Source organism: Scleropages formosus, chromosome 8 (assembly GCF_900964775.1).
Source record: "Scleropages formosus chromosome 8, fSclFor1.1, whole genome shotgun sequence".
Taxonomy (NCBI): domain Eukaryota; kingdom Metazoa; phylum Chordata; class Actinopteri; order Osteoglossiformes; family Osteoglossidae; genus Scleropages; species Scleropages formosus.
The window spans coordinates 28,041,582-28,051,223 of NC_041813.1; the positions used below are offsets into that span (position 1 = coordinate 28,041,582).

Sequence of the window (9,642 nt, forward strand, 5' to 3'; positions counted from 1 at the left end):
TGTTCTTGCAGTGTTCAGCGCAGCTAACCTGTAGTTTGAAGGGAGCCCAAAGGCAGGAGGGGCCAGTGGCGCAATGGATAACGCGTCTGACTACGGATCAGGAGATTCCAGGTTCGACTCCTGGCTGGCTCGGGCCTCTCCGCTGGCTCCACCCGAGTTGCTGGGGCGCTCCCTTTTCGCGCCGGTGAAACGTGCGCCCTCTAGTGGTCGACCGGCGGTCGTCTCCTTCATGTTTTGCCACAAGAAAAGAATAAGTTGTCCTTGAGCAAGGAGGAAAGAGCACTACCTGGCTTCTCCCATATGGTCTAGCGGCGAGGATTCCTGGTTTTCACCCAGGCGGCCCGGGTTCGACTCCCGGTATGGGAAGGTGCGGTAGCCGAGCGCGTGACTTTCTCCACTTCTCCCCGAGAATGCTTGGCTTTTCCGTATCGGAGAGCCGCCCGCTTCAGTGGGGTTCCTTTTAAGCGTAGGCCCCTTGTCCCTTTGTTCTTGCAGTGTTCAGCGCAGCTAACCTGTAGTTTGAAGGGAGCCCAAAGGCAGGAGGGGCCAGTGGCGCAATGGATAACGCGTCTGACTACGGATCAGGAGATTCCAGGTTCGACTCCTGGCTGGCTCGGGCCTCTCCGCTGGCTCCACCCGAGTTGCTGGGGCGCTCCCTTTTCGCGCCGGTGAAACGTGCGCCCTCTAGTGGTCGACCGGCGGTCGTCTCCTTCATGTTTTGCCACAAGAAAAGAACAAGTTGTCCTTGAGCAAGGAGGAAAGAGCACCACCTGGCTTCTCCCATATGGTCTAGCGGCGGGGATTCCTGGTTTTCACCCAGGCGGCCCGGGTTCGACTCCCGGTATGGGAAGGTGCGGTAGCCGAGCGCGTGGCTTTCTCCACCTCTCCCCGAGAATGCTTGGCTTTTCCGTATCGGAGAGTCGCCCGCTTCAGTGGGGTTCCTTTTAAGCGTAGGCCCCTTGTCCCTTTGTTCTTGCAGTGTTCAGCGCAGCTAACCTGTAGTTTGAAGGGAGCCCAAAGGCAGGAGGGGCCAGTGGCGCAATGGATAACGCGTCTGACTACGGATCAGGAGATTCCAGGTTCGACTCCTGGCTGGCTCGGGCCTCTCCGCTGGCTCCACCCGAGTTGCTGGGGCGCTCCCTTTTCGCGCCGGTGAAACGTGCGCCCTCTAGTGGTCGACCGGCGGTCGTCTCCTTCATGTTTTGCCACAAGAAAAGAACAAGTTGTCCTTGAGCAAGGAGGAAAGAGCACCACCTGGCTTCTCCCATATGGTCTAGCGGCGAGGATTCCTGGTTTTCACCCAGGCGGCCCGGGTTCGACTCCCGGTATGGGAAGGTGCGGTAGCCGAGCGCGTGGCTTTCTCCACCTCTCCCCGAGAATGCTTGGCTTTTCCGTATCGGAGAGCCGCCCGCTTCAGTGGGGTTCCTTTTAAGCGTAGGCCCCTTGTCCCTTTGTTCTTGCAGTGTTCAGCGCAGCTAACCTGTAGTTTGAAGGGAGCCCGAAGGCAGGAGGGGCCAGTGGCGCAATGGATAACGCGTCTGACTACGGATCAGGAGATTCCAGGTTCGACTCCTGGCTGGCTCGGGCCTCTCCGCTGGCTCCACCCGAGTTGCTGGGGCGCTCCCTTTTCGCGCCGGTGAAACGTGCGCCCTCTAGTGGTCGACCGGCGGTCGTCTCCTTCATGTTTTGCCACAAGAAAAGAACAAGTTGTCCTTGAGCAAGGAGGAAAGAGCACCACCTGGCTTCTCCCATATGGTCTAGCGGCGAGGATTCCTGGTTTTCACCCAGGCGGCCCGGGTTCGACTCCCGGTATGGGAAGGTGCGGTAGCCGAGCGCGTGGCTTTCTCCACCTCTCCCCGAGAATGCTTGGCTTTTCCGTATCGGAGAGCCGCCCGCTTCAGTGGGGTTCCTTTTAAGCGTAGGCCCCTTGTCCCTTTGTTCTTGCAGTGTTCAGCGCAGCTAACCTGTAGTTTGAAGGGAGCCCAAAGGCAGGAGGGGCCAGTGGCGCAATGGATAACGCGTCTGACTACGGATCAGGAGATTCCAGGTTCGACTCCTGGCTGGCTCGGGCCTCTCCGCTGGCTCCACCCGAGTTGCTGGGGCGCTCCCTTTTTCGCGCCGGTGAAACGTGCGCTCTCTAGTGGTCGACCGGCGGTCGTCTCCTTCATGTTTTGCCACAAGAAAAGAACAAGTTGTCCTTGAGCAAGGAGGAAAGAGCACCACCTGGCTTCTCCCATATGGTCTAGCGGCCAGGATTCCTGGTTTTCACCCAGGCGGCCCGGGTTCGACTCCCGGTATGGGAAGGTGCGGTAGCCGAGCGCGTGGCTTTCTCCACCTCTCCCCGAGAATGCTTGGCTTTTCCGTATCGGAGAGCCGCCCGCTTCAGTGGGGTTCCTTTTAAGCGTAGGCCCCTTGTCCCTTTGTTCTTGCAGTGTTCAGCGCAGCTAACCTGTAGTTTGAAGGGAGCCCAAAGGCAGGAGGGGCCAGTGGCGCAATGGCTAACGCGTCTGACTACGGATCAGGAGATTCCAGGTTCGACTCCTGGCTGGCTCGGGCCTCTCCGCTGGCTCCACCCGAGTTGCTGGGGCGCTCCCTTTTCGCGCCGGTGAAACGTGCGCCCTCTAGTGGTCGACCGGCGGTCGTCTCCTTCATGTTTTGCCACAAGAAAAGAACAAGTTGTCCTTGAGCAAGGAGGAAAGAGCACCACCTGGCTTCTCCCATATGGTCTAGCGGCGAGGATTCCTGGTTTTCACCCAGGCGGCCCGGGTTCGACTCCCGGTATGGGAAGGTGCGGTAGCCGAGCGCGTGGCTTTCTCCACCTCTCCCCGAGAATGCTTGGCTTTTCCGTATCGGAGAGCCGCCCGCTTCAGTGGGGTTCCTTTTAAGCGTAGGCCCCTTGTCCCTTTGTTCTTGCAGTGTTCAGCGCAGCTAACCTGTAGTTTGAAGGGAGCCCGAAGGCAGGAGGGGCCAGTGGCGCAATGGATAACGCGTCTGACTACGGATCAGGAGATTCCAGGTTCGGCTCCTGGCTGGCTCGGGCCTCTCCGCTGGCTCCACCCGAGTTGCTGGGGCGCTCCCTTTTCGCGCTGGTGAAACGTGCGCCCTCTAGTGGTCGACCGGCGGTCGTCTCCTTCATGTTTTGCCACAAGAAAAGAACAAGTTGTCCTTGAGCAAGGAGGAAAGAGCACCACCTGGCTTCTCCCATATGGTCTAGCGGCGAGGATTCCTGGTTTTCACCCAGGCGGCCCGGGTTCGACTCCCGGTATGGGAAGGTGCGGTAGCCGAGCGCGTGGCTTTCTCCACCTCTCCCCGAGAATGCTTGGCTTTTCCGTATCGGAGAGCCGCCCGCTTCAGTGGGGTTCCTTTTAAGCGTAGGCCCCTTGTCCCTTTGTTCTTGCAGTGTTCAGCGCAGCTAACCTGTAGTTTGAAGGGAGCCCGAAGGCAGGAGGGGCCAGTGGCGCAATGGATAACGCGTCTGACTACGGATCAGGAGATTCCAGGTTCGACTCCTGGCTGGCTCGGGCCTCTCCGCTGGCTCCACCCGAGTTGCTGGGGCGCTCCCTTTTCACGCCGGTGAAACGTGCGCCCTCTAGTGGTCGACCGGCGGTCGTCTCCTTCATGTTTTGCCACAAGAAAAGAACAAGTTGTCCTTGAGCAAGGAGGAAAGAGCACCACCTGGCTTCTCCCATATGGTCTAGCGGCGAGGATTCCTGGTTTTCACCCAGGCGGCCCGGGTTCGACTCCCGGTATGGGAAGGTGCGGTAGCCGAGCGCGTGGCTTTCTCTACCTCTCCCCGAGAATGCTTGGCTTTTCCGTATCGGAGAGCCGCCCGCTTCAGTGGGGTTCCTTTTAAGCGTAGGCCCCTTGTCCCTTTGTTCTTGCAGTGTTCAGCGCAGCTAACCTGTAGTTTGAAGGGAGCCCAAAGGCAGGAGGGGCCAGTGGCGCAATGGATAACGCGTCTGACTACGGATCAGGAGATTCCAGGTTCGACTCCTGGCTGGCTCGGGCCTCTCCGCTGGCTCCACCCGAGTTGCTGGGGCGCTCCCTTTTCGCGCCGGTGAAACGTGCGCCCTCTAGTGGTCGACCGGCGGTCGTCTCCTTCATGTTTTGCCACAAGAAAAGAACAAGTTGTCCTTGAGCAAGGAGGAAAGAGCACCACCTGGCTTCTCCCATATGGTCTAGCGGCCAGGATTCCTGGTTTTCACCCAGGCGGCCCGGGTTCGACTCCCGGTATGGGAAGGTGCGGTAGCCGAGCGCGTGGCTTTCTCCACCTCTCCCCGAGAATGCTTGGCTTTTCCGTATCGGAGAGCCGCCCGCTTCAGTGGGGTTCCTTTTAAGCGTAGGCCCCTTGTCCCTTTGTTCTTGCAGTGTTCAGCGCAGCTAACCTGTAGTTTGAAGGGAGCCCAAAGGCAGGAGGGGCCAGTGGCGCAATGGATAACGCGTCTGACTACGGATCAGGAGATTCCAGGTTCGACTCCTGGCTGGCTCGGGCCTCTCCGCTGGCTCCACCCGAGTTGCTGGGGCGCTCCCTTTTCGCGCCGGTGAAACGTGCGCCCTCTAGTGGTCGACCGGCGGTCGTCTCCTTCATGTTTTGCCACAAGAAAAGAACAAGTTGTCCTTGAGCAAGGAGGAAAGAGCACCACCTGGCTTCTCCCATATGGTCTAGCGGCCAGGATTCCTGGTTTTCACCCAGGCGGCCCGGGTTCGACTCCCGGTATGGGAAGGTGCGGTAGCCGAGCGCGTGGCTTTCTCTACCTCTCCCCGAGAATGCTTGGCTTTTCCGTATCGGAGAGCCGCCCGCTTCAGTGGGGTTCCTTTTAAGCGTAGGCCCCTTGTCCCTTTGTTCTTGCAGTGTTCAGCGCAGCTAACCTGTAGTTTGAAGGGAGCCCAAAGGCAGGAGGGGCCAGTGGCGCAATGGATAACGCGTCTGACTACGGATCAGGAGATTCCAGGTTCGACTCCTGGCTGGCTCGGGCCTCTCCGCTGGCTCCACCCGAGTTGCTGGGGCGCTCCCTTTTCGCGCCGGTGAAACGTGCGCCCTCTAGTGGTCGACCGGCGGTCGTCTCCTTCATGTTTTGCCACAAGAAAAGAACAAGTTGTCCTTGAGCAAGGAGGAAAGAGCACCACCTGGCTTCTCCCATATGGTCTAGCGGCCAGGATTCCTGGTTTTCACCCAGGCGGCCCGGGTTCGACTCCCGGTATGGGAAGGTGCGGTAGCCGAGCGCGTGGCTTTCTCCACCTCTCCCCGAGAATGCTTGGCTTTTCCGTATCGGAGAGCCGCCCGCTTCAGTGGGGTTCCTTTTAAGCGTAGGCCCCTTGTCCCTTTGTTCTTGCAGTGTTCAGCGCAGCTAACCTGTAGTTTGAAGGGAGCCCAAAGGCAGGAGGGGCCAGTGGCGCAATGGATAACGCGTCTGACTACGGATCAGGAGATTCCAGGTTCGACTCCTGGCTGGCTCGGGCCTCTCCGCTGGCTCCACCCGAGTTGCTGGGGCGCTCCCTTTTCGCGCCGGTGAAACGTGCGCCCTCTAGTGGTCGACCGGCGGTCGTCTCCTTCATGTTTTGCCACAAGAAAAGAACAAGTTGTCCTTGAGCAAGGAGGAAAGAGCACCACCTGGCTTCTCCCATATGGTCTAGCGGCCAGGATTCCTGGTTTTCACCCAGGCGGCCCGGGTTCGACTCCCGGTATGGGAAGGTGCGGTAGCCGAGCGCGTGGCTTTCTCCACCTCTCCCCGAGAATGCTTTGTTTTTCCGTTTCGGAGAGCCGCCCGCTTCAGTGGGGTTCCTTTTAAGCGTAGGCCCCTTGTCCCTTTGTTCTTGCAGTGTTCAGCGCAGCTAACCTGTAGTTTGAAGGGAGCCCAAAGGCAGGAGGGGCCAGTGGCGCAATGGATAACGCGTCTGACTACGGATCAGGAGATTCCAGGTTCGACTCCTGGCTGGCTCGGGCCTCTCCGCTGGCTCCACCCGAGTTGCTGGGGCGCTCCCTTTTCGCGCCGGTGAAACGTGCGCCCTCTAGTGGTCGACCGGCGGTCGTCTCCTTCATGTTTTGCCACAAGAAAAGAACAAGTTGTCCTTGAGCAAGGAGGAAAGAGCACCATCTGGCTTCTCCCATATGGTCTAGCGGCCAGGATTCCTGGTTTTCACCCAGGCGGCCCGGGTTCGACTCCCGGTATGGGAAGGTGCGGTAGCCGAGCGTGTGGCTTTCTCCACCTCTCCCCGAGAATGCTTGGCTTTTCCGTATCGGAGAGCCGCCCGCTTCAGTGGGGTTCCTTTTAAGCGTAGGCCCCTTGTCCCTTTGTTCTTGCAGTGTTCAGCGCAGCTAACCTGTAGTTTGAAGGGAGCCCAACGGCAGGAGGGGCCAGTGGCGCAATGGATAACGCGTCTGACTACGGATCAGGAGATTCCAGGTTCGACTCCTGGCTGGCTCGGGCCTCTCCGCTGGCTCCACCCGAGTTGCTGGGGCGCTCCCTTTTCGCGCCGGTGAAACGTGCGCCCTCTAGTGGTCGACCGGCGGTCGTCTCCTTCATGTTTTGCCACAAGAAAAGAACAAGTTGTCCTTGAGCAAGGAGGAAAGAGCACCACCTGGCTTCTCCCATATGGTCTAGCGGCCAGGATTCCTGGTTTTCACCCAGGCGGCCCGGGTTCGACTCCCGGTATGGGAAGGTGCGGTAGCCGAGCGCGTGGCTTTCTCCACCTCTTACTAGGAATCCTTTGCATCAACCTGCTGCTTCTCTGTATCCAAGTGCTCTTTCTTTCCCCAGTATGCATTTTGTGACCATTTGGAGGGGACACAGCCAGCTGTTCTGGTCTGGCAGCTAACGTTGTGGTGTTATACTATAGAGGTCTGGGTCTCAGCGGTTCTTTCACAGGCTCTAGTGTTGTCTAGTAGTGATCTAGTGTTGGCCTCTGCAAACACTAAGGTACAGAAAAAGGTTCAAAGTTCTCTGTTTTGCAGTACTGGCACCGTGACTGACGTGAGCTTTTCCATAAAGAAGCTTGTAAGGAAAGGAATATTCCCTTACTTCCCCAGCACTGCAATAGATTCACCTAACACAGAGGAGCAGTTGCACTCTTGGCACCATGGTGCAGCTTTTAAAGAACTATGTTCAAGTAAAGGAGCTCTCTTTCACTTCCAGTACATATGAACTGAGTCGGGCTGTGTGTGATTGTTTGGGTGGTACGGAGGCTTGCCTTGTCTTTCACAAGTCTGAGGTGTGACACATTTATGCGATGGTTTCTCAGATACACAAATTGGGATTTTAGTGCCACAGTATCAAACTATTGGGGCCATATGAGATTCAGAATCTGACAGAAGACACTTCTTAACCCAGTCTCAAATTATTCCAAGAGCCATGCTTCAACCGCTTGGCTACCAGACACGTCTGACTTTGGAAGTTACCGGTTTCTCAAGTCAAGAAATCCCGTTCTCCAGTAATCATAAATTGGTGTTACACAGGAAGGGTGAGCAGATTTTTGACAGCCAAACAAACTGACTGCCATCAAACTCAATAATGGATATTGTAATGACCCGCGTTACCGGGGAGCGTTACGTTTGAGCGGGAAAATAGGTGCGTTGTAAAGAGTTGAATTATGGGTAAAATGGAATTAAGTGTTCAACCGCTGTAGGATCTCACACATGGAATATAAGGGGGTGAGTGTGCTAGCCAGTGAAAGAGGAGAAAAGTCTGAAGGATACTAAATAGACTGTTGCGAGGGGCAGATCCTTGAGAAAAAGATGTCTTTAGACCAAGAGATACTTGCTCAGTAACTGCTGAACAGTCAAGCAGCATTTCAACAACTCACCTGGTTTTTGTTAAGTAGTTTACTTAATAGTTATTAGTGCTAATTCCAATTGTGTTGTATTTTGCAAATGTTTTTAACTTATTTGTAGTCTTAATGTACGTTGTTACTTTTTTCACCCCCACCTTACATCGTCGTAGCCTCCCACCCCTCCTGGGGCATTGCCCCCAGCAAAGGCTTTCCTTGAAGTTTCCTTGTTGGCGTTTCTGTAGTTGGCAAGGTTTTTACGGTACGGAGTAGCAAGCCCCACGCCCGACCCGCAACTCTCTTGCCTTCTCAGGTGGGCTCGGGGACGCCCACGGCGCAGTTATCCCCCTCCCGCCAGCTTGCGGAAAAAGACATTTCGTTGCCAGCAACCACCGCTGTACGTTGTACTGTTGCACATTTGTTAAAATAAACCTTTGATTGAAGAGCATTGTTTCCTTGCATTCGCACCTCATACCTCTTGCTGTGTGCCGGCGTTCCGGTAAATGCATGTAACGAATGCTGTCCGCTCTTCTTTCTTCGGCCTACCTGAGCCCAGTCTTGTGCGTTACGATATTAAAGCATATAAACGGTGACGAAACTAACCAGCATAAACATTACTGCAACATAAGACCGTCACTGATGAAGCAACCCACCGGTGGAGTTTGCACCACAAGGAGCGCCACCCTCTTTTAACTCATGGGAGATTTCCTTCGTGTTCTCACATTGTTTGCGCCACATTGTATTTCCCTGTACAAGTTTCCAGGCACCTGTTCACACGTGCAAATATGAAATGTAAGCAAGTATAACTTATAAAACACGCTTGGAAAAAAATTACCCATGGGTCTCTGGGGCATTCACACGTTCAGGGATTGACCAAAAAATGTCCAGTTTGCGGCTGACACTGGATGCTTGCTGCCGTTTACTGAAAAAGTTACAGGGTTATTTGTTGTTTACAAAAAGTCGCCACAAGACGCTCTTAATTTGACAGCAGAGTTTTTCTGCCACCTTGTGGAAACTCGTGAAAACTGCACTTAAAATAAATGGCCGAAGTGCGGTTAGTGTTTTTGTCCGCGCGCTGGAAGGAAAGTGAAAGGGCGCGATTTGTGCGTGAGTGGGCGTGGCCAGCGGTGTGGTCTTGTGGTTAAGGCTCCCACCTTCGGTGCGGGCTCTTTTAGGCTGAAGTTTGAATGTGTTCGCAGTTTGGTGTTTGTGTGGTGCGTCTGACTGACAAAATAACAAAAACACCTCAAATCTGCAAGGAGATTCTTCAAGTTGGGTGTTTATCGCACTGGTTTCGGCCTCGCTTTGAGTTTCGTTACAAACAAAGCTGTGCCGATTCTGCTGGTGCTTTGAGCGCTCTGGTGTTGTATCTCTCGGTGTCTTAATAGTACAAGTACTGAACAAAGAGCAGCAGTTGTCTGCGATGCACTTGTTTCACTTTGTTCAAGATGGGAGACCTGTTTCACTTCTAATACATATGAACTGAGCTGTTCTATAGAAAACTTCCTGGGTGGTCCAATGGGTCAGTTGGTTGCCTTCCATTCAAGGGCTCTACGGTTCAAGCCCTTAGTGCAGGTGTTTTGGAATTTACAATGGAAATTTAGTTACTTCTTCAAATACAAAAGTTGAGCTTTCAGCAACAGTAACCCAGCAGCTTCTGTGGTCGAGTGGTTAAAGTAGCAGCGTTGTGTTAAAGAGGTCATGGGTTCGAAGCTGTTTGGAGTGGGGTTGTGTGTGCATCAAAGCAATGGTGCTACTTTTTCAAAAGCCCTGCCAAAGAGCCATATTTCATGACACAAGAGCTTAAAAAAAAGCTTCTTAAAGTACAGCTGGCTCTGTGGTACACAAGTTAAACAGTGTACACTGGTGATGAAGCTC

At 55.0% G+C, this 9,642-nt stretch overlaps 28 non-coding genes across 28 annotated transcripts; all 28 read left to right on the forward strand.

The window, feature by feature from the left end:
- The first annotated feature begins 59 nt into the window (after positions 1-59).
- On the forward strand, positions 60-132 carry trnar-acg (transfer RNA arginine (anticodon ACG)). Its single transcript has one exon. It is a non-coding gene; the product is annotated as a tRNA-Arg (tRNA).
- A 162-nt stretch (positions 133-294) lies between these two features.
- Positions 295-366, forward strand: trnae-uuc (transfer RNA glutamic acid (anticodon UUC)). Its single transcript has one exon. It is a non-coding gene; the product is annotated as a tRNA-Glu (tRNA).
- A 177-nt stretch (positions 367-543) lies between these two features.
- trnar-acg (transfer RNA arginine (anticodon ACG)) lies at positions 544-616 on the forward strand. The gene has a single exon. It is a non-coding gene; the product is annotated as a tRNA-Arg (tRNA).
- Positions 617-778: 162 nt separating this feature from the next.
- On the forward strand, positions 779-850 carry trnae-uuc (transfer RNA glutamic acid (anticodon UUC)). The gene has a single exon. It is a non-coding gene; the product is annotated as a tRNA-Glu (tRNA).
- Positions 851-1,027: 177 nt separating this feature from the next.
- trnar-acg (transfer RNA arginine (anticodon ACG)) lies at positions 1,028-1,100 on the forward strand. The gene has a single exon. It is a non-coding gene; the product is annotated as a tRNA-Arg (tRNA).
- Positions 1,101-1,262: 162 nt separating this feature from the next.
- On the forward strand, positions 1,263-1,334 carry trnae-uuc (transfer RNA glutamic acid (anticodon UUC)). The gene has a single exon. It is a non-coding gene; the product is annotated as a tRNA-Glu (tRNA).
- Positions 1,335-1,511: 177 nt separating this feature from the next.
- trnar-acg (transfer RNA arginine (anticodon ACG)) lies at positions 1,512-1,584 on the forward strand. Its single transcript has one exon. It is a non-coding gene; the product is annotated as a tRNA-Arg (tRNA).
- Positions 1,585-1,746: 162 nt separating this feature from the next.
- Positions 1,747-1,818, forward strand: trnae-uuc (transfer RNA glutamic acid (anticodon UUC)). The gene has a single exon. It is a non-coding gene; the product is annotated as a tRNA-Glu (tRNA).
- Positions 1,819-1,995: 177 nt separating this feature from the next.
- On the forward strand, positions 1,996-2,068 carry trnar-acg (transfer RNA arginine (anticodon ACG)). Its single transcript has one exon. It is a non-coding gene; the product is annotated as a tRNA-Arg (tRNA).
- A 163-nt stretch (positions 2,069-2,231) lies between these two features.
- Positions 2,232-2,303, forward strand: trnae-uuc (transfer RNA glutamic acid (anticodon UUC)). The gene has a single exon. It is a non-coding gene; the product is annotated as a tRNA-Glu (tRNA).
- A 177-nt stretch (positions 2,304-2,480) lies between these two features.
- trnar-acg (transfer RNA arginine (anticodon ACG)) lies at positions 2,481-2,553 on the forward strand. The gene has a single exon. It is a non-coding gene; the product is annotated as a tRNA-Arg (tRNA).
- A 162-nt stretch (positions 2,554-2,715) lies between these two features.
- On the forward strand, positions 2,716-2,787 carry trnae-uuc (transfer RNA glutamic acid (anticodon UUC)). The gene has a single exon. It is a non-coding gene; the product is annotated as a tRNA-Glu (tRNA).
- Positions 2,788-2,964: 177 nt separating this feature from the next.
- Positions 2,965-3,037, forward strand: trnar-acg (transfer RNA arginine (anticodon ACG)). The gene has a single exon. It is a non-coding gene; the product is annotated as a tRNA-Arg (tRNA).
- Positions 3,038-3,199: 162 nt separating this feature from the next.
- Positions 3,200-3,271, forward strand: trnae-uuc (transfer RNA glutamic acid (anticodon UUC)). Its single transcript has one exon. It is a non-coding gene; the product is annotated as a tRNA-Glu (tRNA).
- Positions 3,272-3,448: 177 nt separating this feature from the next.
- Positions 3,449-3,521, forward strand: trnar-acg (transfer RNA arginine (anticodon ACG)). The gene has a single exon. It is a non-coding gene; the product is annotated as a tRNA-Arg (tRNA).
- Positions 3,522-3,683: 162 nt separating this feature from the next.
- trnae-uuc (transfer RNA glutamic acid (anticodon UUC)) lies at positions 3,684-3,755 on the forward strand. The gene has a single exon. It is a non-coding gene; the product is annotated as a tRNA-Glu (tRNA).
- Positions 3,756-3,932: 177 nt separating this feature from the next.
- On the forward strand, positions 3,933-4,005 carry trnar-acg (transfer RNA arginine (anticodon ACG)). Its single transcript has one exon. It is a non-coding gene; the product is annotated as a tRNA-Arg (tRNA).
- A 162-nt stretch (positions 4,006-4,167) lies between these two features.
- Positions 4,168-4,239, forward strand: trnae-uuc (transfer RNA glutamic acid (anticodon UUC)). Its single transcript has one exon. It is a non-coding gene; the product is annotated as a tRNA-Glu (tRNA).
- A 177-nt stretch (positions 4,240-4,416) lies between these two features.
- trnar-acg (transfer RNA arginine (anticodon ACG)) lies at positions 4,417-4,489 on the forward strand. The gene has a single exon. It is a non-coding gene; the product is annotated as a tRNA-Arg (tRNA).
- A 162-nt stretch (positions 4,490-4,651) lies between these two features.
- trnae-uuc (transfer RNA glutamic acid (anticodon UUC)) lies at positions 4,652-4,723 on the forward strand. The gene has a single exon. It is a non-coding gene; the product is annotated as a tRNA-Glu (tRNA).
- A 177-nt stretch (positions 4,724-4,900) lies between these two features.
- On the forward strand, positions 4,901-4,973 carry trnar-acg (transfer RNA arginine (anticodon ACG)). Its single transcript has one exon. It is a non-coding gene; the product is annotated as a tRNA-Arg (tRNA).
- A 162-nt stretch (positions 4,974-5,135) lies between these two features.
- Positions 5,136-5,207, forward strand: trnae-uuc (transfer RNA glutamic acid (anticodon UUC)). The gene has a single exon. It is a non-coding gene; the product is annotated as a tRNA-Glu (tRNA).
- A 177-nt stretch (positions 5,208-5,384) lies between these two features.
- On the forward strand, positions 5,385-5,457 carry trnar-acg (transfer RNA arginine (anticodon ACG)). The gene has a single exon. It is a non-coding gene; the product is annotated as a tRNA-Arg (tRNA).
- Positions 5,458-5,619: 162 nt separating this feature from the next.
- trnae-uuc (transfer RNA glutamic acid (anticodon UUC)) lies at positions 5,620-5,691 on the forward strand. Its single transcript has one exon. It is a non-coding gene; the product is annotated as a tRNA-Glu (tRNA).
- Positions 5,692-5,868: 177 nt separating this feature from the next.
- On the forward strand, positions 5,869-5,941 carry trnar-acg (transfer RNA arginine (anticodon ACG)). The gene has a single exon. It is a non-coding gene; the product is annotated as a tRNA-Arg (tRNA).
- A 162-nt stretch (positions 5,942-6,103) lies between these two features.
- trnae-uuc (transfer RNA glutamic acid (anticodon UUC)) lies at positions 6,104-6,175 on the forward strand. The gene has a single exon. It is a non-coding gene; the product is annotated as a tRNA-Glu (tRNA).
- Positions 6,176-6,352: 177 nt separating this feature from the next.
- trnar-acg (transfer RNA arginine (anticodon ACG)) lies at positions 6,353-6,425 on the forward strand. The gene has a single exon. It is a non-coding gene; the product is annotated as a tRNA-Arg (tRNA).
- Positions 6,426-6,587: 162 nt separating this feature from the next.
- Positions 6,588-6,659, forward strand: trnae-uuc (transfer RNA glutamic acid (anticodon UUC)). The gene has a single exon. It is a non-coding gene; the product is annotated as a tRNA-Glu (tRNA).
- Positions 6,660-9,642: the final 2,983 nt, after the last annotated feature.